The sequence below is a fragment of the Drosophila willistoni genome, assembly GCF_018902025.1.
Source record: "Drosophila willistoni isolate 14030-0811.24 chromosome 2L unlocalized genomic scaffold, UCI_dwil_1.1 Seg139, whole genome shotgun sequence".
In the NCBI taxonomy this organism is placed as follows: domain Eukaryota; kingdom Metazoa; phylum Arthropoda; class Insecta; order Diptera; family Drosophilidae; genus Drosophila; species Drosophila willistoni.
In genome coordinates, this window is record NW_025814046.1 from 164,042 (window position 1) to 191,295 (window position 27,254).

The 27,254-nt window shown below is 34.8% G+C and overlaps 1 protein-coding gene and 1 non-coding gene across 5 annotated transcripts in view; one reads left to right on the forward strand and one right to left on the reverse strand.

Annotated features, from left to right (window-relative positions):
- Nucleotides 1–27,254, forward strand: part of LOC6638446 (nephrin) — an 86,294-nt gene that overhangs the window by 26,587 nt on the left and 32,453 nt on the right. The gene's annotated exons all lie outside the window — the stretch shown is intronic.
- On the reverse strand, nt 18,537–18,608 carry Trnam-cau. Its single transcript has one exon. It is a non-coding gene; the product is annotated as a tRNA-Met (tRNA).

Consider the following 27,254-nt stretch of genomic DNA (forward strand, 5'->3'; position numbering starts at 1 on the left):
TCAGTAGACAGCTTAATTGTTAATATTTAAAAACATTTTGTGTAGAGGAAACTCGTTTTGTTCAACAAAAAGTATGCTGTGGCAAAAGATTTTTGTTGAATTTGACTTTAAAAATTTTAGACATACGACAAAACATTTGAAAATTTTCTTTGAAAAAGATATCTTTGTTTTAATATTTGTTGTTTTTGCTACAGAAATAGAATTTAAATTATAGAAAATTCAGAAATATACTTCTGCAACAGATCTTACCAAATGTCATTCGGCATTTAAGCCATTTTAAGCTAGAATCTGTTTGCCGCCCAAATAAGTATGCTATAGCAAAGCGTTTTGAATCATTTTTGTGAATTGGAATTGTTTCTTTTCATGCACTAATGAAACACTTTAGTGGGATCTCTTCGTTCGTCGTTCTACGCTGTGACAACGGATTTCCAATCATTTTTAATGTTTTGCCCAGCTGGCGCACACACACACACACACACACACACATACATATTAAGCGAAACCTATAGATAGTTGATACAAAAAAAATGTTCAATCAAAGAAGTTTTCTGTTATTTTTATATATATATTTTTTTTTGGCGAGAAGAAGTTGGGGATCTAATAAAACAAATATTTTACATTAATGGTCGGCAGCTGTCAGGGCGACTTTGCCAAGTTGTTATGGGGAAAGACAAAGCGCTAAACTGACAGGTTAATAATCTCGACTCGATAATCGACAGCCCGCCAGGACCAATGCCACTGAGATACAAAGAGACAAAGACTGAGACAGAGAGAAGGCGAATGAGGACGAACGACAGGCTGACAGAGAGCAAGCAAAATGCCAGGACAGATAACACATACCCACATCCATACTCACATGCTCACAAAACGACACAACAACACACACACACACACACACTTACAAGGACTAAGACAATAAGTCGGTAAGATGTTGGCATGGAGCTTGCCAGCATGGACAAACGGCAAAAGCAGCAGCCAGCAGCAAACAGCAGCAAAACAGCTTATTAACGTGCCGCAGACAGCAATTGGGAATTCCAACGAAATCGTTTCTTTCTCTTAAGAACCAACAGAGAGAGATAGAAGGAGCGAAAAAGTATTCCATCTCCCTTTATCTGCGTTACGGCAATGATTGGGAAATATTTCAATTATTTTTTCATTTTGCTCAATGAAATTTTGTCTCGATTTGGTAAAATGAAATCAAAAAGCAAACACAACGGGGGAAAAAAAACCCCAAAACAAAAACTGTATAAATCTTAACCAAAGTAAAATGTTTTCGTTATTTATGGTCCTTACAATTTTTGTTTGTATACCCTTTACTTTAAGTCAAAGCGGGGTGTATTAATATAAAGGAATTGCTTAAACCGATATATGGTTATAATTTGATCAATTCGAAAAGAGGACAATCTCTAGAGAGAAAGTCGAATGGAGAAGCAGAAATCAATTGAAGATAAAAATTGATCGATTAACTTTTAATGATCGTCTATAGGCTTTTGATAAAGATCTGAAATATATAATATTTACATAAAATACTCTGTACATAAACTGTTTGGATAACACGCATTGAATATCGCATTCAGTTATAAAACTCATGCAAAACTATAAAGAAAATGCAGTATAAGACAAGATTAGCAAGTGATCAGTTATGAAATTTCTCTAGATTGTTTGAATGTCAACAATGATCGAAGAAACAGATGAACAAAGTACTTAAAGAGAGCGGGAATCAGTGAAACTTAACTGGGTTTGTCTTAATCGGAGACTTAATGATGAACTCAATGCGAGATTTAATGGATGACTCAATGACGCTTTTAAAGTTTGATAGAATGGAGGACTCAACGAGATTAAGACGAGACTCTATCAAAGTGAAAAAAGGCCTGAAGACTCAACAAGAGATACAATAGAATACTCAATAGGAGACTCAACACAAGCTCAAGATGAAAGAATCAAAAAGTAACTAAATGAAAGACCTAACCGAAGACTTAAATGAAGATACTATAGACGTCTCATCAGGAGACTAAATGAAGAAAGAGTCAATAAGTGTCTTAAAGAAATACCCAACAGAATGCTCAATAGAAGATTCAAAAGAAGACTCAACAGGATTTTAAACATAATACCTGACAGGAGACTCAATAGAAGAACTCAATGGAACACTAAACACGAGTCCTAATAGAACTAGAGACTTATGGAAATGGACTCAATAAAAAGGCCCAATAAAAGGCTTAAGGAGAAGCTCGTGAAAATATTTCGTCAACAACTCTGCTTTAGACTTAATGGTTGCCTAATTAAAAAAATATAACGTTCATTTAAAGTTCTCAAGTTCAAAAACCTGTAATCTAGGGTATTTCGTTTTCGTTTCACCAAAGTTACCAAACGAATTATTATTATATATATTTTTTTTTTGTTCTGTTAGAGGAAAATTGTCAAGCGTGTGACATACATTTGCTACTGACCAAAACACAAAAACAAAGAAAATAACGGCAAGAAAAAAAACCATTGCAAATAAAATCATAAATTTATTAAAATGCAGCACAGCAGCTACCAGTTACCCGTATCCAAAGCGAATAGCAACCAACAACCAGATTCCCACAAACAACAACAACAACAATGAACAAAAAAAAAAAATAAACCGGGAGAGATGTATGTATATGTGTATACAATTTTCATATGTATGCGATGAAATTTACATGCAAATTTTTAAAAACCAGTCTCCGGCTGCAGCACTTCCTCTTACTCGCGCTTTTTCGCCCGATCTCCCGGTTTTGTGTTTCAGAAGGGGATGTCCAACTTTGGGAGCTTGCTGGGTGGGCGATGGGTGGTACATTTGACATATAGCCGCGTTGGTTTTACAACGTCATTTCTGGTTTTGTTGAAATATTAAAATGGATGACACACACTCACATACACACACACACACACCAACACTCGCATACACTCATTTATTTGAAAATGCAAATGCATATGCCCGAGTCCAGAGAAAGAAACATTGCCATGAAAAATGCATATTTTTTAGCCCATGACAAATATTTGCTTAATCGATTTATTATTTGTTGCACAATTTCATAATGAAGCGGCATTAATAATGCCTCGCCAAAAACTGAAAAACCTAAAAGATTCATGATATAAACAAACATTAATTCGCTTTTTCTCCCTACTGCTTTTTGCTAGCCAATTCTTTTTTTGTCAAGTCAATTAAGGTGTCGAAATTTATTGATTGCAAATGTGTTTGTATGTTAGTTTTTTTTTCTGTGCGTGTGTGTGTGTGTGTGTGTATCAGAGATTATCTTGGATCAAAGTTAAATGCTGAATTTTGGTTTAATTTAAGTTTCAGTTCAATTCGTTTCAATGCCATCAAAGGACATTTTCTTTTTTCTTTCTTGCTTTTTTTCTTCTTGTGCTTTTTCTGAGTTTTTGCCCAAGGAACAAAAAGTTGTCCCTGTCTGGAATACTAATCTAGGCAACCAAAAACGGAAGTGCGTGTGTGCTAGTCCCTTATTTCCTTTCTCCCTCTTTCCATCTCATTTTCTTTCTCTGTGTGTATTTGTGTGCGTGTGTGAGCACTGACGACATTAGCGCCATTTTGTCGTAATTAATGTGCGCCATATTAGTTGCTATTTGGCCATTTTTCACACACATAGACACACTTACTCACATACACTCACATACCCCGAAAAAACAGTTTTTTGGGGGGTAGAAAAGTTTTGCAATTTTAGTTGAAGAATTTCGCACAGCTGCCTGCTATTTTCTTTCTACGGGGGTCGGAACAAACTTAACGAGTAAATCCTGTGTATGAGTAAGTGTTGAGTGTGTGTGTGTGTGCGAGTAATTCTTTCTCTTTCTTACACTCTTAACATAATATGGCAAGACTTTTTATAGCTAGCATAATTAGCCACAAAAGCAACAACAAGGGAAAAAGTCAAAATGTGGCCTAGACAATGATGGCCAAAATGAGGCTAAAAGTGGTCAGTGAATGTTTTTAGAAGTTTTTGCTGGTCCTGGCTAAAACATTAACTTGAACCCATAACAAGGTGGGGCAAACGAATAAAGTGAAGAAACTTGAAAAAAGTTTAAATAAATAAACAAGTAGAGAGAGAGAAAAAGACTCAAGAATATTAAATTTTGTCTCAAATTAGCTTTAAAATGAACTACAAAGAGAGAAGAAAGGCTAGTTAAGTTGATTTGCACTTAAAATAAATGATTTTGAATGCTGTAATAGAGACAGTGAAAGTTATATATAATAAAAACTGACAGCAATTTAAAGAAGCCTATTGATAAATAATTATAGTTAATTATGCCTTTTTTTCTATTTATCAATAACATTAATAGGATTGCCGTTTCACGGGTCGTTCTTTCTAGTGGCTCAGTTTAACAATTTTGGTATACGTTAAATTATACAGATTTGATTTGATTGATTTTTTCAATCATATTTGTTATTTTCTTAAATAATTGAATTTTTGAGCAGACAATGCAATGATTTGTTTCACTGTATTAGGTGAGCATTGAATGAATGCATTAGTTAAATTTCTAAATCAGCATCTGCATTTAATCAACTCATTTCACTTTAGACCATAATTGATTGATTGATTGATTCGTTAGGAGAATATTTCTCCATCTCTCAAGGTATGTCTCCCTTTCCTTATCTTTGCCATAAATGTCACTTTCAACGCATTATTAGGCATTAGTCCCGTTTTGAATACATTTATGAGGATATTGTTCAAAACTATTCAAATTTTGGTTGGTATTTCCAAACTTCTAAGTCTGACTAATCATTTACATAATTTACAATATTCGACTTATTTCCTTACCTCATCGTATTACTGTATATACCTTTGTTGTTTGTATGTAACAATAGTATTTGATTATTCCTTCAATAAGTTGTTGGATATCTGCAAAATAAAGAAAAGCTTTCAATAGTTTTGTCAATGTTTTCCCTTTGCCATAGTTTATTTAATATTAATATCACGCATACGCCCATATAGCCGCCTAGTTGATTAATTGATATTTATGTGTATGTGTGTGTGTGTGAAGTCTTTAAGTAACCCTCGCACGCAACTGCTGGACCCAAACTCTGGGTAAATTTATTGGCTTCAGTGAATGTCTAGTACGTTCTGTGTTTCCCTTCCCTAATCTATTTCTCTCGCTCCCTCAGAGTCTGTCTCTCTCTCTTTGCCTCATATTTTCTCGCTATGTTTGTTTATCTTTCATTCGCCTTTCATACCGTTAGTTAGTCAGTTAGTCGCTCGTTGGCTCATTTGTGTGGCATTCATTCCGCACACTTTTCACTTCTTCGCTCTCTGACTCTCTCCCTTTAGCTATACGTCTATATATGGATATCTCTTTTCCACCCATCCCTCCGTCTCTCTCTCTCTCTTACTACTGTATATTTAAATGATTTGCTGCTAATGCGTCTGTTTATGTTTTATGTTGATGTTGTCTCGCCCCTCTTTCCCAGCAAACCCCTTTTGGTGAGTGTGTGTGTGTGTGTATTTGTGTGTGCCGCCTATTTGACTTTATGCAATATTTATTTGTGGCGCACACAGGCCAACATCATCTACAATAACAACAACAACAACAACACCGCAGCAACATTGAAAATAACAACAACAACAACATCATGGTATCCCACATGTGCGTGGTCCGCATTTAATTTCTATGGCCGGATGTTGAGTAGACAGTCGACTGACTGCCTCACGCAGATTGTTGTTTGCCTGGGTGTTGCATGCCACATATGATTTTTATTTCAACTTTTTTTTTTTTTCTCTATCTGTCCTTGGTTTTCATTTTTTCTGATCCATGTCAATATTTGCAAATGACGAAGGTCACCAAAAGAAATAAATTACCCCTAGAGCATAAATGTATACATAACAATATTTCAACATCTCTTCAATTTCAATCAATTATCATCATAATCATGATGAAGAGGAGAGCTAACGCAAAAAATAACATACATGTATATACATATAAATATTTCATTGAAATTTACTGGCATATCAGATGTTTCGTATATTGACTATGATGAGTTAGAGATGTGGTTAACTGGGTTAATGATTTATTTATATAAGTCAGCTTGTTAATTTGGGCCAGAGAGGGACTTAAAGTTTGTGACTTTTTCTCTGTCTAAAAAAAGAATCAGGGTAAGTTTTTTTATAAGGAGTTGTAAGGAAACTTTTGTTGTTGATTTTAAAGTAATACTTAGTTTATCAATGGAGCAAACATAGGAATCAGTTTGTTTCAGATTAGAAATTATTGTTTTTTAGCCAAATATATTGGATTAATATACAAATGGACAAGATATACACACTTTGCATTTAAAGAACTTGGCGAATAATACTTAGGCAAACAATAAGATCTAAGAACTTTAAAACCTGTCCAAAATTGGATTTAAGTTAACTTTACTGAAATTATGGTTTTCTGACAACAGTTGCCAACTGAAATTAAAAACAATATAAACAACAATTAGCGTGTTTAATATTCAACAACAATTTTAAGTTTATCGTAAACCGAATGTTTTAAGAGCATGTTGATTGGCTAAAATGGTTTTTTAAATATTCTTTTCTACTATTTTATACAAAATGTCTGTACATATATGTATGCATTATATATTCTGCATTATAATTTGAAATATAGTATAGAATGGAAATGACAATTTCTACAAAATATATTTCATTTAGTAAATCAAAAAAAAGCCACGCAGCTATTTGTTATTTTACAGGTAACAGAATCACAGATGATGGACAAATAAAAACTCTTATTCGTATTCTTGTTAATGTTCCATTTTTCATTAGAAACAATTTGTTGACTTTTTAAAGCAATTTTCGTGTCTCTTTGCTTAATTTTCTAAAGCAAATTGTATAACAAATGAAAAAGGAAAATTTCATTATCATATTTTGGGTGAACGCAAAAATTTTGGACCCAGAAAACCCACGCGTACACATAATTTCAAATACATTCTGTTGACATTTTAACCATTTTTCGGAGGGGAAACAACAAATTTTTGGTTCTTGGTTTTTGTGGCATAAAATTAGCCTTTCTTTTGCTGACTGCATTCCGCCAATTTCTTTTTGCTGACTCAACACCATACACAAAAAGAGCCCCAACAACAACAACAACAACAAAATGGTTGAGACAAAAGGGTAAAGTCAAAACAAAAAAAAAATAAAAGAACATATTCTTCGTCCTCGGGGTCAAACCTTTTGTCATGTACAACTGTCCTTATGCGGTTTTAAATGTGTTTTTATTGATTTTGCTGAGAAACACACACACTGAACACATACACACACACACCTACACCCACCGAACATACACTTTGGCTTTTTGGCAGGCATTTTGAGCATATTTTTTTCTTTTTGGTATTTTGGCGGCTGCCAAATTGAAAACTGCACGCCCACAAAATAAATTTTAGAGGAGAAAGCGCAAAAAAAAAACCCTGGATGACTGTCCTGTCTCTTGCCCGTGGGTTATTTGTTGAGTTTTGCAAAAATTTATGCTTGGCAGCAAGTCAAAAACGGGAAACAGGAGACGGCTGCGGTCGAGGTAAAGGTTTTCGTTTGGTTTTTTTTTTTCTTTTTTTGGTGTCCCATATGGCTAAGGCAGCCTTAGCAATTCCCATATAAATTTAATGCGCCAACAGGCAAAAGAAATGTGTCCTCCTCTCCTCATCCCTCACACCCACACCCATTGCCTATGCCATTGACTATAACTTAATGCAAAAGGAGGGATCTCTACATAAAAATTGCATTAAGCGCAACGAGAATTATGCAAGAGTAGAAAAAGCCAAGAACTGCGGGGAGGATGGTGAGCAGAATGTGGGCAGAAGGAGCAAGCAATCTATTTTTATGCCCAACGGCTGAGACCCAAGTAGCAGCAAAAGGACTAAGCGAGAACTGAGACTAAGTAGCCGGGCAGGTTATCCTTACAAAATAAGCTAATTTTACACATGATAGGCCTTCGGGGTTAGTTGACTCAATGGTTGCATTTTATGCTTCGCTACAACTTTGAATAGGGGGAGGGAAAGAAAAGTGCACAAAAGGATAAAATTATGGCAAATGGGAGAAAGCTAATGCAAAGCTAATATACTAAAGTATTTTTCGCTTAGATCAGCTCTGAGATATATATACTATATATATAGAGAATGAAATGATTTCTTAAAGCCCACCCATACACCTCGCTCAGCGTCTTCAACATTAAGTAGGCCTTTGGGTAAAAGTTAATGGAGTAGAAATTGGCCATGTTAACGCAAAAAAAAAAATATATATACCATTTTAGGGTTCAGGTTCAAGTTGCAGGTCCTCCAAAAAGAAGAAAAAACCCAAAAATAAAGAACCAAACCAAACCAGAAAAGGGATAAAACATTGTAACAGTGAATAATGCGCATAATAAAGTGTCCAAAACATTTGTTTTTTCGTTTTTTTTTTTATTTTAGTCACCTCTCTCCTTGGCCTCTTCACTCACTGGCTCATTCACTCTCTTTCATTTTTCGATTTTCCTCCTTTTTGTGCTTCTTTTTGTTACAGTTTCTTTTTTTTTGGCAGAACTTTGTGCCCGTCTGTGGGCTAAAAGGGGCTTGGCCTAAGTTTCAAATTGCTTTAAATTTGTTGTAATGGCGCTTTAAGTAGTTTTTTTTTCCTTCCTTCTCTCTTTTATTTTGTTCTATGTTTTTTGTTGATTTATGATTGGAAGCAAACTGTGGGGGAGTCGAGAGGGGTGTCGAGCCATTTCTTAATATGCAGCATATTTTTCTTTTTTTTTCTTCATTTTTGTTGGCCATGAGTAATAAATGTGGTCATAACTTGAATGATGGCAAATGAAAAACGATAAGCAGAAAAGCAAGCAAAATGCCATTCGATATCGATGAATATGGCTTCAAAAAATTACCCATAAAAATTTTCTACTTAATATATTTATTTAAGAGCTAAAAACTTTCTTCCATCTCGTTTCTTTGTGGGTTGTGTGTGTGTGTTGTCCATTCTTTCACTTAGCTGGGTAACAAATTACAAGACTGGGCGCATGTTAATTCCATCAAGCCACAACAGAGACACATACAAACACACATACACACACACACAATTACTCACTGGGACAAAACTTTGCAGTTCTTGCAGCAACTTGCCTTGCCTAACCCGATTGCATTAGACTCCCTTTTAGCCTTGTACAACGTGACGTATACGCATTGTTGCCAGTACTATACATATGTGTGTGTGTGTGTGTTTCTGTGTGGGCGTGTGTGTGTGCTTATGCACTCTACTTTGGCTGAGTCACCCACTTTCCATTTACGTGCCTGGCCTGACTCTTGCTCCCTTTTATGTGCCTTTCTCTCTTTCTCTTCATATGAACTGCAAAGTGTTTGACCCATTTTTAGAAGACTTACAAGTATGTATATGTGTATGGGGGAGTTGGCCACGCCTTCAATGCACTCTGTTTGCAGAAAAAGTTTAGACACAAAGAAAATAAACTAGAAGTTGTTGGTTTCTGTGTTTTTTTTCTGTGTTTTTTTTTTGGGAGCTGGGCATTTACTTTTGCAATTTAAATGCTTCCGCTGAATTCCGTTTTCATTTTCATCTGACATACTTAAGCACCTGTTTTTCCCCATACAATCCTTAGTTTCAGCAATGAAAGAGATAGGTAGAGAGACTGAGAGAGAGAGGTAGTAAGAGATAAATGTTCCGCATCTGTTTATGGTATGGATGGCTGTTGCATACTTTCGAGAGCCATTCAATGAAGTATGTTTGCATCACCAGACTCAAACCAAGAAGCATCTTATTCCTCCTACCCCCCGTTTAACACCCCTCAAACACTATCCTCTTCCATAGTTTCTCTTTCTCGCTCTCTCTCCCCTTTCTCTTGTCTGCACCTTCTACCACTTGTTTATGCATTCGTGCGCACTTTTTTGTAGTGCATTTTAATTTCGTTTGCATATGACAGGCAACGTGAGGCAGCTCATGGAATTCAGCACAACTTTTCATTCATTTGCCTGACGCTGCTTAAATATGCAGAATTCTCCAGCTTCCGCTCAACTCTCGTTGTCCCTCTCACCCTCTAACCCACACAATATTTCACTCCACAATGTTTCTCGTGTCATGTTTGCTTGCATATAAAACAAAATTCATCGAATTCATAAAATGGATTTATGAAGTGTACTCACTCGCCATGCCACAAGCGGCAAGGGAAGGGGAGAAAAAGTGGTGGCGGATATAGGAAAATTCAAGAAAATCCATCAAATGTAATAATAAAATATGAAATATAAATTTTATATACAAATATTGGAAAATGTCAATGGCATTGACGACGACAATCTTTGCCAGCTGTGACCAGAAAACTGAGAGCCATTAAAGTCAAAGAAGAAATTTCATTTAGTTTTCAATTGCCGAATGAGGAGAAGGACTAAAGGTATTAAAATCTTGACAGCCAGGATTTGTTTATGGCCTTACTACTGTTTTTTATTTATTTATTTATCGTTTTGTAGTAAGCTTCAAAATCAATAATAACTTGTTAAGTTAAAATATCTAAAGAAATATGGAAAATTATAATATTTATTTTTGTAACTTATTTTATTTTTATCTTTCGAATGAGCAGGCTTAAAGTCAATTCAAAAACACCAAACTAAATTTTAATAAAATTTAAATGTTTAAAGTGAGGTGAAAAAACTACGACAAAAGAAATATTTAACAATTTTCAACAAATTGAGGGTATGTGTTAACAAAAATTCCATAATCTGCGTAGTAATTAAATGATACTAAAGTACTTTAAATATAATGGCTAAAGTTAGTTGGATTTCAAATAATTGGCTAATTTCAACGAAAAACAATTGTCCTTTTTAAAAGAGAGCGAAATATGGGAATGAAATTGTATAAACTTAGTCTAATGCAAATTTTTCATAAAAAATTGCCCTAAAAAGTTCTTTTTTTCAGACCGTCCTAAAAGAAAAAAGTTCAGAAATATGCCTTCTTTTTTTGCTTTCTTACAACTACTAAGTCGAAGCGTTTTTTAACTTATTTGGTTTTACTTTTTACATCTTTATGAAGTTCAATTTTTAAACAGTTGACTCAAAAGAAAGCATAAAAAATTATAAAATCAAATCAATAAAAATACTTTTCCTGGATTTTCAAATTCAAAGAAAGACTTTCATAATGTTTTCAGTTCCACAACTCGTAGAACTAAATATCTTTTCTTTATTTATTTATTTATTATGTGAACTTTACTTTATTTAGTCATACAGAAGCATATAAAATAAAAACGTAAACACAACTCAAATTTGAGGGCAATGAACGAAAATATTGAAAGCTAACAAATACATCACTTTTTGAAAAGCTACCAACATTGAAAATAAAGGTTTATGTTGTATTTAAAGTTTTCATTGAACAAGCGAATAGATAAATAAATGTTTTAAGGCCATAAATTTATTTTTTTTTTTGTGTTTGTGTTGTGTCTGTCTTGTCATCTCGTAAAAGGGCATCTGGTCAAATATCCTTCATATCTTTTGGGGCCTGACGGCGACCACCATTCTCGTTAACCCGCAATAAGAATGATACAAATTAATGAAACATAAGTCAAACCCATAGTAAAATGCCAATCAAATGGCTATCTGACAACCAGAGGGGGGATAGAAATGGCATGGAGGAGGCACAAGGGAAGGAAAAGCAGACAACGTATATCCTGAAAATGTTTGCAACACAAAAATGGCGTCGATATAGCCAGTTGAGGGGCTGGGCGGCTGGGACACATTCACTTGAAAAGGCGTCGCAACATTGCACAGTCAATTTGCGTTCGAGATTTATAACTTGGTACGAAGCTCTCTGTTTCTCTCTTTCTCTGTCTGGCTTTCTCTTAGCCTCTGTCTATGTTTTTGTGAAAAGCAGTTAACTCTACCCCCACCACGACCACCCACTAATGCTACTGCTACCCACTTGGCCTTTTCTGTTATGCTTCAATGACGACGTGTCCTTGAAACGGACGCCCCTAATATGATATTGCCTGTGCCGACTGCCGACTGACTGTGACTTTGATTCTGTTTCGGTTTCAGTTTTTCGGCGCTAGGCACATAAATATTTTTTGCTCGATCAAGTGTACTAATTTAATGTGTTGCCATGGCTATAGTCTAGGCTATATAACGGTATACATACATATACCCACTATATCGCATGTGTGTGTCTAGAGAGAGACACGAGGACGAGGATGAGGACTAGTCGAATCGATGACTCGACTTGACTCACTCACTCGCTATCATTGCTGGCAGGACATTCAAAACAAGATTTATGACAGGCGTGCGCCAAAAACCAAAACTGGGTAAAGGAAGTGAGGAGGTCTACGACAGGGAACGGGGGCAGCCTGGGTTAGGACAACAATAAAATGAAATCAACGTTACGAAACAAGAGAAATGACAACGTTGCTAAATGGGCTTATCTTGACACAGGAAAACCGGGGGGACAGGGTGAAAGGAGGCAAGACAAGGCGCCCCACTGCTTGGACAAAAACAAAAAAAAAACCCAAAGGTTTTTCATTTTCCTCAACTCAAGTTGAGTTTGAGTTTTCCTTGTTCATGTTTTTTTCGAAAATTTTGATTAATGTTTTTCCTCACTGACTGACGGCTATTAGATGTTAGGCAACAGTCAGAGTTAGGCCAGAGGGAAGGGGGCTAAGGCAAAACTCATGTGTATCCGCGACGTGATTTGCTGCTGCGATTTATCTTTGGGATCTATTTAGCACCATTCACCAAGAGCAACAAGCATTGTCAAGGGGTCACTTAAAAGTCCATAATGAAACGCAATGACATTTAAACGAGGCTCCAAAATATAACATAAGGGAGACAAATGTTTTTTTGCTACACACATACATATGCAAAAAAAATGAAGTAAGTAAGTCGTCTCGCCGACTTAGGTATACCATACACCAGTAAAGCAAATATTTCAACTTTATTAAACAAATGCAATTTCACATGCTTTTTACAAGCATATCTTAGCATCTCGCTTACTCAATCATACGAGCACCCTAGCGCCCCCACCAGCCAACGGCCAACTCTGGCCTTATGGAAAAACGTTTATATGCATAACTCGACTGTTTTTTGTCCGATTTTGATCAAATTTGGTATTTTGCTAGATATTAGTATTAAATTTAAGTGTGCCAAATTTGATTGCATAAGGTAAAAAAAAACGGGAGATAATCAAGATTTTCAAATTACAGGGGCGGAAAAGGGCGTGGCAAAATTTTTATACATACAAAATGTGTGCATTTACTAAGCGAATATACATGCCAAATATGGTGTCTCTAGCTGGAATAGTTTTTGAGATAAACGCTTTTTTTAAATTGCGGGGGCGGAAAGGGGCGTGGCAAAAATTTGAAATAAACTTGATCACTCTACATACTACACGAGTCTACATACCAAATTTGGTGGCTCTAGCTCTTACAGTCTCCGAGATCTAGGTGTTCATACGGACAGACGGACGGACGGACGGACGGACGGACGGACAGACGGACATGGCTAGATCGACTCGGTTGTTGATCCTGATCAAGAATATATATACTTTGTGGGGTCGGAGATGCTTCCTTCTGCCTGTTACATACATTTTGGCGACTTTAATATACCATTTCACCCTATGGGTGTATGGTATAAAAAAGGGCAGGGTAAAGTTTCATGGAAAATGATATGACTAAAATTTAGACATGACAATTTCGTTTCCTTACTCGATATGCTTTAGTTTTTAGTCAAATATCTTTAGTGTTAAGACAAAACATTCCAACAAGTCATTCAAAGAAGCAAATATTCTTAAGGTTAGCAATATGATTATGTGATGTTTTGCTTACTAAAATTTTGTAAGAGGGCGTAACGCATCGCAAGGATTCTTTTGCTACGTAACACTTAACCAACATGAACAATCTAAAAAGAATTTTACTACCTAAAATCTGTGTGTTACATAACGAAATTGTTGGTTAAAAACGGCCTTTGCCCCAAATCCACTCTGTAACGCATCGTAAAGATTCACAGCTTTCCAGCTCTTTTCTCTGCAAATCGCTTTACATAATACATGAAACAACCGTTTGGGTTCAACTAAAGTCCAACAAGATAAACTCTTTTGTATTCAGTTAAAGTGAAAAGACTCTCTCCACATGCATTAACACCAGGTGTGACTACTCTTTAGGAGTACCTTAAACTAAGTAAAAGTATTTTTAAAAAATGTGACTGTTAAACTCCTTTGATGGGAGCTTTAATTATCCATAATTTGGTGTATTGATTTCTTGAATTATTGATTTATTGACTTCTTAAAATTTGACTGTTAATCTGTTTTGATAGGAGCTTTTATTATCTATAATTGTTTTCATTTTTCTTTCAAACACACAAATTGGTTTGATTTTCAAATCTGCTTTAGAATGAAAAGTTGAGTTAAAATAAGTATTTGTGAGATTGAAAAGCAACTTAAAGACAAAAGTTATAGAGCAACTGTTGTGAGCTAATTCCTAATTGGTTTTTTTTAAGACTAAGCTGAATAGAACCCAAACTATTTGTGTTATCCATTAAGAAATTGAAGGCTTTAATTTTCTTGTTTTTTCAAAAAAAAAACAGATATCTTTAGAAGTTTGAAGAAAATTTCACAAACTACCATAAAAAAGTGCAAAATATAGATTCATATGAAAACTTTTTGTTTGGCTAAACCTACCATAGATTTCGAAATCTAGAAATATGCTCATTTGATAAAACTTTTCTTATTATTTATGTAAAAAAGAGAACATGTTTAGCTGCATTAAAAAGGTTCAATAGCAATTTAGTATAAATAATTCTATTCTGATCACTTTAATGTCTAAACTTTATATAATTAACCAAAATATAAAATGGTTTCTAGAAATGATTGCAATTATAAAGAAAAGATTCATTACCATGAAGTTTTTTTGGCTGTTTATTCTTCTCTATTTTAGCTAAACTTTTGTTGTGCTTTAATTTCCTTTTACCTGACATTCCCGAAACTATTAAGGGATTTTTCTAATTTTCTCACATTTTCTTTAGGATTTTTTTGTTGGTTGGTGGTGGTGCAGTTTCCATTACCCCATTTCATTTCTTTGGCTTGTCTTGGTTTTCTCTCGTTTTTTTTTTGCCTTCTTGTGTTAATTATAGTGTCTTGTGCAAGTTTCTGGGCATTTGTCTTTATTATGACTTGAGCCTGGTGTCCCATTGCCACCTTCCTGTCTTCTGCTCTCCCTCTCTCTTTTCTTTTGGGTGTACCTGCCGGCAGCAAGGTCATTTTATGTTGGTATTTTCTTGCCTGCCATCTTTATTAACATTGGTTATGCCTTTGCTTCATTCCTTTTGTTTTTCTTCACTGACATTCGCAGCCTAAAATTAAATAGCACATGGGATGGTCGGGGGCGAAAGTGGGCGGGGTGGGTGAAATGCCATAAGACAACAACAATACATCATGTATGCAAAATGATGTATGCATGTAAATGACGACGTAGACAACGACGATGAGGCACAAGTGTTGCGAATTAGGCCAAGGAGAAGCATTAATAAACGCATTTAGTGGGCAAGAGAGACAGATATAGTGGAAGAAAAGGCAGAGACTTAGATAAAGGCAAAAGAAAAAAAAAATAGTATGTAGTAGAGAAAAGGCAAGACGATGAACAAGAACAAAATCATGATGATAATGACGATGCTGTAGACGACACATGCAGGCTTATAATTTGCACGTGGCATTCGCCCATATTCCATTATGGTATACACCACCACTTTACTCTCCTTTACCACCCTCCCACCCTGCTGCTCTTACACTCTTCCTGTATATACGCCCTTTCCCTAGTGTGATACTGCTGCTGCTGCTGCTGTTGCTGCTTATTGTGTCACTGAGCTTGACATACTTTCCACTTAGGCGGCTTGCTTGCTACTTTTATTCCTTTACTACTCATCCTTCTGCTACCTCCTTCTTCTACTCCTGCTGCTCGTTCTCTATTTTTGCAAGTTTATCATTTGCAGTTGCTATTATGCTTCCCCATCCCGCCAATTCACTGCCTGGGGCTAAAGGGGGTTGAAGGAACAAGTCATCATTGTCGTCTCCTCAAGTTGCTTGCTCAGTTTTCTCTATCTTTCTCTCTAGCGACTTTGGTGCTTGGAGTCGACATTAGTCGTAATATGTCAGGCTGTTACTTTTACTTGCCTAGTTTTAAGCCGTTTATCGCAGAAGCAGAAGCTGGGGCATCTCATATGTAGTATGTATGTATGTATGTGTGTATGTGTTTGCATACATTTCATTGCATATCCTAAGGCGCTGTGACTTGCATGTAACTAGTTTTTCCTTCCACCAATCACTCTCGTCTTACTTTAATATAGTAAGTTATTTGCCCTCTTTTCTATATCTTTCTCCTTTACCATCTCTCTTTTTTTTATTTCTCTTTTAGGCTAATCAATGTCCTCTTCCTCCACATTGGACTTTTGTTTTATTAACGTATAAATTACAAATAGTGCGACATTAATAATCCAGGGCGTTAATAGATTTTTCCTATGCTTTTTCCGCTTTTTTGCACGCACATTCATTTAGCTGCTTTCTGTTGTTGTGCCTAAATTATCGATAATCAATGAGTATTTTGGCTTTTATTGTTTTCCTCTTCATCTCTCTTCCACTTTGCCACGCAGTCTCCATCTATTGTGTATGTGTGTGCGTGAAAATAAATTGTTTATCCAAATAATAAAAGCATTTATTTACGCTTAATTGCATTTTCCCACCTACCCAACATTTCCACCCAGATGGAAACTTAATTAAATATGCTAAGCCCCTCAATATATGGAAATTTACTTAGTTTTCTTCGTCTTTTTTCCTTTTCGTTGTTGTTATTGTTTCATTTTTTGCTGGTTAACAGAAGTTTATTATATACCCAAAAGTCCTTCGCATGGCCCTCATTAAAAAACCTCACTCAAAAACTCATGTCAGACATTTTGTAAGCAATTTAAGTGCAAAATCATGCGACAAACTATAAACTAACAAGCCGCAAAAACCCGCCCACACACACACAGCTTGTGTATGCATGTGGGTGTGTGTGTGTGTGGATGAAAAGTCGTACAACTAATGAGACACAGACAGACAAAAAGTTGCCTCTTCCCCCCAACATCCAAGGGCAAACAAATAGACATTAAAAACAAAAAGACAACAAACATCATACCCACCACCCACCCCTCTCCTGCTCATCCTTAAGGCAAGGCAACAAATGACAGAAAATTGTAGAGGTTGACGTTTAATTTGCCACTTTTATTAACAGCGCTCATATTAGGGACTCATTTATCAGGTCCGCCAACGTTGCCAACGGTTTTCCATTGGGCCACAACAAAAAATACGATACAAAATGAAATAGAAAGAGAAGAAAGCAAGACAAAGTTGATGCAGAGGTAAGTGATGGTAGAGTGGGGTGGGGTGGGGTAGTGGGTCTGAGTTGGGGTAACAGACATGACATAGTGTAACAGTTGTGGGAATTATTTAATTTAGACACTGTGTGCCCTTAACTCCCACCACACTAAAACATTCTCATCTACACACACACACAATGCATTGGACCCCATGGAGTCCAAGAGAAGGTTGGATTCGGAGATTGCCTACCCACTACAGTGGAGAAAAATGAAACATTTTGAGATAAATAAATATGAGATGATGAAAGAAATTCATAAAAGAAAATTATGAATTCTTTCAAGTATTTAGTTTTAATGTTTATTACAAACTTTAATTCTTATAATTTAGAAAAAAAGTATTTGCGTCTTGCTTTTACTAAAATTCAAACATATATAATATAATAAATATTTAATAATGTTATAAATTATAAATCGAATATTTCCTTTTCTGAATACGACTTTTAAAACCTTTTCACTTCGAGTAAGTTTACGTTTCAAACATGGGTAGGCCAAATAAATCTTTCTTCGTTTCCATCTAGAAAGTATCTTTTTAAGCAAAAGAAAAACAAAGACATTTTTAAAATGCATCTTTAGCAAGTCTACGATTAAATATTCCGTAAAAATGCTTATAGAATTGGGTGTCCTATGGTCGAGAAATGAGATATAGTCCGAGAATGTCTCTGGAGGATTCTAAAAAATTATTAAAGCATTCTTCATAATTACCGAAAATGGGGTGAAATATTAACGTTAGCAACAATTTTCGAAAATGTTGAATAAAATTTAAGAGATTTAAAAGTATTGCCTGGGAATTTAAAAAAACATTATAACAAAGAATTATGTAGACGATTGTAGAAAAATAATAAAATTGAGTTCAAAAATGTGTAAAGTTGCATAGAATTAAAAAAAAATATGCCTGAAAAGTCAAAAAATTTATCAAAAGAATTTTTTAATAATAATTTCATTCATTGAAACTTCTTACAAGAAGCATTTTACGACTTTTTCCAATCAATGTCAGCTTAGATTGAGAATTATTACGTGGAAGATATCGCTGAAATTTTTTTATGTTTTGATTATATTTACAAAAGTCAAATTATTATTGAAAAAATGTATTCTTTACTATATACAAAATATATTTAAAACTAAATAAAAAAAAAATCCTTTTTCAAATGGATTTCATACTACTTTATAGCAGAGCAAGGTTTCGATCCTCGGACCTCTGGGTTATGGGCCCAGCACGCTTCCACTGCGCCACTCTGCTTGTTGAATGTGTCGTGTCAAATGGCCTACTAATACAAACAATACAGCATAATTTATCACCCTTATCTAGGTTTTTGATAAAAAACATTTTAAGGGCGTAAAAAATATAAACAAAAAATAAATAAATTGCAAAAATAATCAGCTTCATAATGCTTGAAAAAACTTAATTGAATAATTACTCTAGAAACTAAGAGAAATTTTATATTAAAGTCTAAATAATCAGAGAATTTGGCAATAAATTTATTGCAAAATTTTTCCGAAAATAAACAAAAATATTTATTTAATTTTTAATAAATTCTGGAATTCTCTAGTAATTGATTAAAATTATTTCAACAGCTTATCATATCTGTAAATAAAAGAATTTTCATTAAATTTTCCACACCTGGCAAAAGTCAAAAATAACTGCAAATTAAATTACGTTGGGATTTTTGTGGTAAATTACAGAAATTCTATCCCACTTTCCGATACGGTTTTCTGTTCAAGGTAGATCAGAAGTTGCTAGTTAACTGACAACGAAGAGATGTTTGGTTGCTCATTTCAGTTGCTGCTGCTAGTTTTTGCCTATTCATGCCAATGCCAACACCAGAGGAATGAAACCAAAAACGAGAACATTTTCTGGCCAGAACTAGTGGCTACTGGCTGCTCCTGCTAAGCTTCAATTGTTGCGAGCCAAATTAATGAGGGAATGACTCAGAATGCCTCCATGGTCAGGCCATGGAATGATGGGGGAAAACGGCAATGGCAATGGGAATGAGAATGACAATGGTGATATACAAAGGGTTTTTGGTGTGGATGGTAGAAAGAGAGAGAGTGACAGAGAGAGGGAGAGTGAGTGAGAGGCATGTTGTGCCTGCCCACTGATTGTTCCGAGTGTTTGCCACAGAGTTTTTGTTGTTGTGTTGTTGCCTTTTCTGACACATGACAGAGCATTTCATTTGTTGAACAGAGTTTGGCATGATGACCAGAAGGAAGTTGGCTCCAATACCAAAAGAGAGAGGAAACAGAGACAGAGAGAGACAGTTGGGGCAAAGTTGAGGGAAGCAAAAGTGAGAGATGAATAATATATAATTAAGTGTAAGGCTGTGTGTTTGTGAAGAGAATTATGAAGTTATATGTAAGCCTTATGGGGATCGTGGTCAGGGGCACCTAACATTAATTGAGATGCAGCTGCTATCGTGCCCTTTAGCCATTTAGCTATAGATTAGACCGCAAACTGCTTAACGGCAACGGGCAGCCAAAACACGAGGCGCCAGTTAAAGCGGTTAACGCTTTACTTATCAGCAGCAACAGCAACGGCTTCCACCCGCAAGCAAATGTAATTGACCATCTGTCCACGTATATACGCTCAGATAAACGAACACCAAATGCAACTAGACAGATAGACACACAAACACAGAGAGAGAGGTCGACTAGTCACACATTCATTCATCATTGACAGATGATACTGGAAGTAATTTGCCTTCTGCCCTGCATAAATGGTGTCTCTCTCTCTCTTGCTCTGTGTGTGTGGCCAGCATTGGGATGTGCCGCATTAACCTGGCAATTGTGTGGCAACAACTAATCAGCATTAAGCTGCATTAAATTCCCCTTTTTGCCAGCCATTGCGGCCCGCTCAGCGCTCCCTTCCTTTATATCTGCATGCGAAACATTCGATTGACAATGTGCAAATGGTGTGTGGCATGCGAAATTTAATTTCAGCTGACCAACCATGCGAAATGATAGCGAAATTTAAATTATCCTATTCGACAGTAGTAGAACAAAAGGCCAAAATGCAGGCGCAGCAAAAATTCAATTTACTATGTCTGGAAGTCAATCATTTGGATTTTAAATTTCGTTTGGGTTTTCAACGTTATCTTGTTTTTGGTATGAAAAACAGACGACCTATAGATAACTTCCTAAATTGACTACCGATTTGTCTTATATACCTACATAACAGGTCTAGGATGTAACAGACTAGAAACATGTTTATTGTTTATGACAAATTTATAATTTTTTACATGTTTTGTGATTGAAAAACTGTCTATAAGCTATGATTGCTTCGAAAATTATTTTTGATTCTCATGATATTCAAAAATTTCTCTTTTATCTATTTTTAAAGACACATCTTGAAGAAATGTGTTATAAAGTGACAATGATATGTTCTTATTAACTGACAAAGTCAATTTATTGTCTTAAAAGCAATAATACAAATCGATAAAACTGTTCTTAAAAATAAGTTTTAGCTTTAGATGGCAATCTTTTGCTAGGCAGGCAAACTCAGTATGAAAAAAATGTCTGCTTAAGACTAAAAGATAAAATGAACTGACATTAGTTGAGAGCAAAAATGTTTTGAATTCGAAAGACGTACCTTCAATTAAATAAATTTTCAATGGGGAGGATAGTTTCTTCCGATAATAAATAAAATATTATTTAGATAGAGGCTAAACTAGGTACAAATTATGTAGGGTTAAAATCGGGCGTATTAGAATAGCAATTGGTTTAAGAAATCGTTTATTTATATTGAAACTGGATAGGCGAGAAAAACAATCTTGAGAGATCATAATTCCCTTGTATCCTGCGGTCACTTATATAGATGAATTAAGACTTTAAAATGGATTTTTTTTTCTGCTAACACAATTACCACAAGAAAGACTTCCTTTTTTTGGTCATTTAATTGGAAAAAAATTCTCTAATAGAACAGTAAGAGAAAATCATTTTAACCTTAGTAACATTTAGTTCTGCTATTTTTTAACTGTTTATATTTATGCTTATATTGGTCAGTCAAATGCATGGAATTGAATAATTTGTATAGCAACTTAAGAAATTCTTTGAAATGGTTATCAAAATTAGAGTGGCGGCAGAAAATCTTGATTATTCAAAATCGAAACGAAACACAAAATCTCAGCTTGTTAAATAAAATTGTGTTATTTCATTATGATTTCCAAGTGATTTAAGTAATTCAACAAGCCGACCAGACAGCTGCTCATATATGTCAACTGTACATGTAACCAATTTGATCTGTTGCTGGGATAGTTCAATCCTTCTTCATTAACAACTCCCCAAATAGCAACAGCAACAGAGGAAAAAATCTGCAATCATTGAGATATATATTTTCCATATTTATAGTCATGCGAAAGTAACAAACACATCATAAATGGAGCACAACACATACTAAATGAAATATTTATGTGTTGTGTGAGTGTGTGTGTGTTTATGTGTTTGTGTAACTGTGTGTGTATGTGTGTCTGTATGCAGTGAGCATATATTTGCCATACATTACGCACACATTACATTTTCCCTCGTATTTGTGTTTGTTTTACTCGATTTTTCTCTGTTTTTTCTGTTTTATACATGAATTGTATCTTTCTCTTTCTCCTGTTCTCTCACTCTCTCCATCTCTCCCTATATCTTTCTCTGTCTCTTTGGCTAAGTAAAAATGTTGCGGTCTGTATTTTCTTGCTGTCTTTCTCTACCCCTCTGCCTCCCTCTACCAAACATTTCGTTTGGTTTGGACTTTTTTTTGTGTTGCATACTTTACTGCGCATTTCGAGGCTAGCGGCAATTTTTCATATATTTTTTCTTTTTTTAATATATTAGCTAGGAAAATATTATATTATATACATATATATATATAAAAAGATTTATACTTGCAGGCCATGTAAATTTTATTTGTTTTTTACGAGCGCATAAATCAAAGAAAATTGTTTTTTATATATGGGAAATGTTTGTGTGATTCTGTGCCCTCATTCAATGGCTGGACATTTTTGGATTTTATGCGTTCGGCAACCTTTTTTTAGGCCCCCAAACCAAACCCTGGGGAAAAAAAAGAGTTGAGAATGCGCCAATTAAATGACATGAGGGATTTCTCATATGAGTATGGCCATAAGTAGGTTGCGAGGTTGTGAGAGAGAGTAGCATATAAAATGGGTAACAACAGCCTCAGCTACGTTGGCAAAATCAATATATACAAAAACAATTGCCTAAAGCTAGTAATTTTTATTATTTTCACTGCGCTCTTCCCCCATCTCCCGCTAGACATTTGTTTAGAGTTTTTTTGTTTTTTGCTTTTTGTCAAAATTGATTTCATTAATTTCTAATGCTATCAAAAAATATATAAGAAACAATAGCCGCGGGTTGTATACACAGCCACAGAGAAGTAGCGACAGCAACAACAACACCAACAACAACATGTAAAAGAAATGAACAACAAAATAAGCAACAGAGGGCAATAAATATTTTCACAGAACATAAAGAAAACAAAAAAAAAGAAGAGTAGAAAATAAAGATTCAGGAAGATTTTTGCATTATACTGAAGTTTCAATACTCTTGAGATAACATTTTTAGAAAGGGTTAATACTTGAAATGAAATTTCGCAACCGATCCCTCTTTGTTAGTTTTTAAATTGAGAAGAAACTGCATCAATTTTCCTGAATGACATTTACACATCCTTAGTTTCTGAAAAACTATCAACAGAACGGAATGCAAATTGGAGTCTTGTTACTTATTCAACAAAATGGGTCAATAAAAAAATGTTTTTGCCGAAAAGTGTTTTAACTGAAATCGTTAAAATCAATTGCGAAACATTTTCTTTTAACAATATTGTTTGGGAAACTTTTAAGACAAGATAAGTCCAGTAATTCCTACTAAGCTTTCCCAATCATAAATAGAAAGAGTCATATATCTATAAGTATAAAGTCTTAATAATTGATGCTGATTGCTACAAAAAAACTTGCATATTGCTTTCACTACAAAATATTGTAAATACTCTTTGCAAGAGTATACAAATTATATCATACAGACGCAGATACAAAAAACGAAGAATAAAGCATATATACACAGTATTACATACACACACATATACACACAACACACATACAGAAGGAAAATAAGTACGAAAATGAAATGAGAAATTAAATAAAATAAGATACTTTTGATGAAAATTTCATTTAAAAAATTCCTTGTGCAGCAATTAAGTGAAAATTCGTTTGGGTTTTTCATTTTGCTTTTTACTTCTTCATCTTTCTATTCCTATCTCTTTTGCTGTGAGCTTTCGCTGTCTCTCTGTTGCTTAATGGTAAAAAAAAAAATTCATTTAGCTAAATTATTTGTAATACATGCAGGCAACCAAAATAAAAAACTTGTTTTTGCAATTAAATTAGGCAACGAATTTTAGATGCCCTGCAAAAAACAAACAACCATAATTTAACTTTCGATTCTGAATTTAACTTTTTTATTGGGTAGACCTAGTTAAAGAAAAAAAGAATATAACTAAGAATCTTTAAATACTATAACTAATGAGAGTTATAACCAACAAATTTTAAATAATTTTCTATACGAGTAAAATTTGTTTTAATTTCTCTGACCAGCGGTAAATAGTAAATAATTATCTTTCATAACTCAAAAATGAAAAATTCCTTAAAGAGGCATAGTAAAATCGTAATATATCTCGATCGATAAGAAAATCGACATCCATTTACACAATTTTCAACCAATTTGCTGTTTAAAATTAAGAATATTCGAATCGAAATCTATATTACATATAATATGTGAATAAAGGTAAAGATAATTGCTTGGGCTCATCAGCTCGAAGTATTTCTTCACCCATTTATTAACATTTTGTTGACCTTTAACATACTCTGACCCTTTAAATGCAGGGTATAAAACCATTTTGGGAAAATTGTTGGCATTTTCCACATCAGCTTTGCACATTCATTGGTTTATCTGAGATTTACCTTACATTTCGTACGTTTTTTTCTTCTCTTCTCTCTCTTTTTTTTTTGAAATGCTTCCTTTATTTGGTTTAGGCCAAAATGCTGGCTTCTGCATTTGGCCAGTCAGCAGACGCATTATCCGATGCCATTTTGAGATAAAAACTGAAAGAAAAACGTCGATGAAAAAATCTTTTTATACACCCTTTTCTCTTTAATGCAACAATTTTCAAAGCTCACACACACATGCACACACACAGAGACAGACAAAGAAGCTGTCTTAATGGCCAACAGAATGAAGATGAAAATGGAGCAATGGTGTGAGAGGGAAAGAGAGAGAGAGAGCCAAATCGGAAACGAGTTGGAGACCCGCATAAAAGGGCCACTCAAAATGCAGGCGGCCCGTTTTAAGTATCTATAAAATGAGAATGTTTATAGAAAAAGTGCTCAAGTGACTTGATTTGTGCATTAAAGATATGTGTGTGTGTGTGTATAAGGGTTTACCTGTCGTCTCCTACCACCGCCACCCTTGTCTAGGTTCCCCTTTATGATGTAAGCAAAAAAAAAAGTCTACATAGATGTTTAGTATATAGGAAAAGAATGAAACTCAGCAGCTTGAGTGTGTTTATATGTAACTTTTAGATACTCAGGAAATACTAGGCATAATGCTAAAGGGTAGTCAAGGACATTCACTAACACACACCCACACCCACACATATCAATGTAGATACAACACACACAATGGCCACTAAAATTTGGCAGTTAAGTTTCTTTTAAGGTAGTGAAAGTTTTGTAGTCAGTCAGTTGGTTAGTAAGTTGGTTTTTTTTCCACTTTTACTGCATTTTTATGTGAGCAAAAAGGAGACGGCCTGCCTGGCCCATTTGATGGTTTATAGCAGAAGTTGTTAGGCGACCTAGTTTATCTTTATTTTTTTTTTTTTGATTTTCTAGTCAATATTTTGTTTAGTTTCAGTTAACTATCCATCAGTTTGAACTACTGGTTTTTGCGCAACTTGTCAATTATATATTTAAATGAAATAAAACAAAACAGAAATTAAATATTTCTGTGGTTGGTTTTACTCCTTTTTTTATTTGGCATGTATTTATGCATTTCAACCACAAACTCTGTCTCTCTTATTATAGTCTCTGGTCAAATCAAACCACAATGCACACACAAAAACCCACAACAGGCATTTATTATCGGAATCACAGCCATAAATAGGTGGCCATAAATTAAAACTAGTTAAAATTGATTTTACCATTAAATGACATTAAATTCAATTAAATTTATAGATAAAATTACCAAAGAGAACATAAGCTAAGGTAGGTGGTTAAATGTTTTGGGACTGAGACTAGGAGATTCTCTTCAAATTTACTTGATAAAATATGAGGCGACGAAAACAGATTCATTGTTTGGGTTTTAAAGTATAAAAGTTCATATAAATAGGATCAGAGATTCCCAAATGTTTTTTTATATAGACATCTCTTAAAATTTAATGAAACACTCCTGTCCAATTGCATATAACAACCTTATATTTCATCAACTTAAACGTTTGATGAAACATTATTAGAAATGACTCTTTCGACTTGAACTAAATAGACACCCCCCATTATTTACTATTATAGACAAGATCTAGAAGGTTTAACTTCTCTATAATATCTAAATATTTCTGTTTGTTTAATTTGACCAATAGAAATTGCAAAAGGTGTCTACAAAATGTTTCTAAACATATGACAACAAGTGTATATGTTTTATCTCTCTTTCTCTTATTATCTGTTGCATACTTTTTGGCTTCTCCTAATATACCTCTTTAACCTATGGCTACTGGAGTCAGCGGGAAACACAATTTCAACTTTAATATAACGGAAGCTGGTCCAGAAGACGAAGCAGAAAGGGAGCGAAATAAAATAAAGAAAAGAATCTGGCAAAAATTATTATGCAAATTTGCTTTCATATTAGTGGCATTTGCTCTGTGCAATGAAGTCGACAGCAAAAAGAAATGACAAAGACAACTTAGGAGAAACGCCAAACGAAACGAAGTGAAGACATGCCAGAACAAACTTCAAACTCAAATGACAACGGCAACATTTGCTGATTTGGCAAAAATATGCGAGAAAAGTATGAGAAGGAAAAGCGAGGAGAAGGAGGAGCAGTAGAGAATACAAGGGGCAAAAAGGCGACGCCATGACATTGCCGGAAAATGCTAGCCAAGAAAATTGACAGCGAAAATTTAAATAAAAATCTTGTCAATATTTGAAAACCAACTGAACAGATAGACAAAGCATGGGAAAGAAGTGGACAGGGGCGAAGAGGGAACTCAATATGAGTCACACAAATTGTTGTTATTTGAAATAAGTGCAAAACATTTGCATAATTCACTAAAAACCATGGGTCATAAACATAAAACAAGCTGGAAATGCTTTAAAACCCTTTTTAGGGCAGCGGCTGTTATTTATGAGTGCTCCCACGCAGACATTTCCTTTAACTTCTTCTTCGTTTCTTCAATATCGACTCGTAAATCTATGCCAAATTGTAAATCATTTGTGCGAGTCGTTACCGAAGGCTTGCTAATTGTTAACACCCGCCATTTACCTAAGACTTTTCGTGCATCTCCTTTCCACATCGTCTTACTTTACTTGTTTCATCAACCTTCTTCTCCACGTCAGCATTCTCCTCCTTTCTTTTTCGCTTTGCTCCCCAGTGTGTTCTTTCTCTTACGGTTATGACGCCATAAAATCAAAATCAAAATGAAATAAAAATTTCGAGTACAATTGAACATGAAATCAAAGGAAAAGCACTCAAGAACTGAGGCAAATTTTTAGTTACAATTAAATTAAATTTTCAACAAGCAGTGAACAACGGAGAGGGGGTCGATGGGTGGCCGGCGGTGGGTGTTTAGAGGGAGAAGAGTGTAGCAACAACAACTATTCATGTGTAAATTTTTGTAAAGAAATCACAA